The following is an 823-nucleotide window of genomic DNA, read 5'->3' as shown; positions in this document are numbered from 1 at the left end:
GGTTGGTCCAAATTTGGGAGTTTTGGGGTGGTTTTGGGGGGTTTCACCCCAAATTTGGGGGTCCTGGGGGAGTTTGGGGACCTTTTCCAGCCCAAATTTGGGGGTTCTCTGGGGGGGTTTTGGGGGGTTTCACCCCAAATTTTGGGGGTTCTGGAGGGATTGGTGGAGGTTTGGCCAAAATTTAGGGGTCCTTGGGGCAGTTTTGGGGTGTTATGACCCCAAATTTTGGGGGGTTTGGGGTGGTTTGGAGGTTTCACCCCAAGTTTGGGGGTCCCAGAGGAGTTTGGGGACCTTTTCCAGCCCAAATTTGGGGGTTCTGGGCTGGTTTTGGGGGGTTCCATCCCAAATTTGGGGGTCCCGGGGAGCTTCAGGGACCCTTTCCACCTCAATTTTGGGGTCCCGACTCCTTCAAGACCCTTTTCCCCACAAACTGAGGAGTTTTGGGTCATTTTGGGTCCCTTTTCACCCCAATTTGGGGGTCCCGGGGATTTTTCGGGTCCCCTTTCCGCACAATTTTGGGGATTTCGGGTATTTTTGGGTCCCTTTTCCCCTCGGTTTGGGGCTCCCGGCTGTTTTTAGGGTCCCTTCTCACCCAAATTCGGAGCTTCTCGGCCGCTTTTGGGGCTCCCAGGGAGGTTCAGGTTCCTTTTTCACCCCAATTTTGGCGTCCCGGATCTTCTGGGGACCTTTTTTTCCCCAAATTCTGCGATTTCGCCTCATTTTGGGTCCCTTTTCCCCTCAGTTTTGGGGACTTTTTTCGCGCTCCGTTTCCAGGCCCGCCTTTACCGGGACTTTTCTCGCGCTTCCCGGGCGCCATTTTGGG

Source organism: Corvus brachyrhynchos, unplaced genomic scaffold (genome assembly GCF_000691975.1).
Source record: "Corvus brachyrhynchos isolate BGI_N302 unplaced genomic scaffold, ASM69197v1 scaffold1393, whole genome shotgun sequence".
NCBI lineage: Eukaryota > Metazoa > Chordata > Aves > Passeriformes > Corvidae > Corvus > Corvus brachyrhynchos.
Note: the sequence above shows the minus strand (reverse complement) of the source record.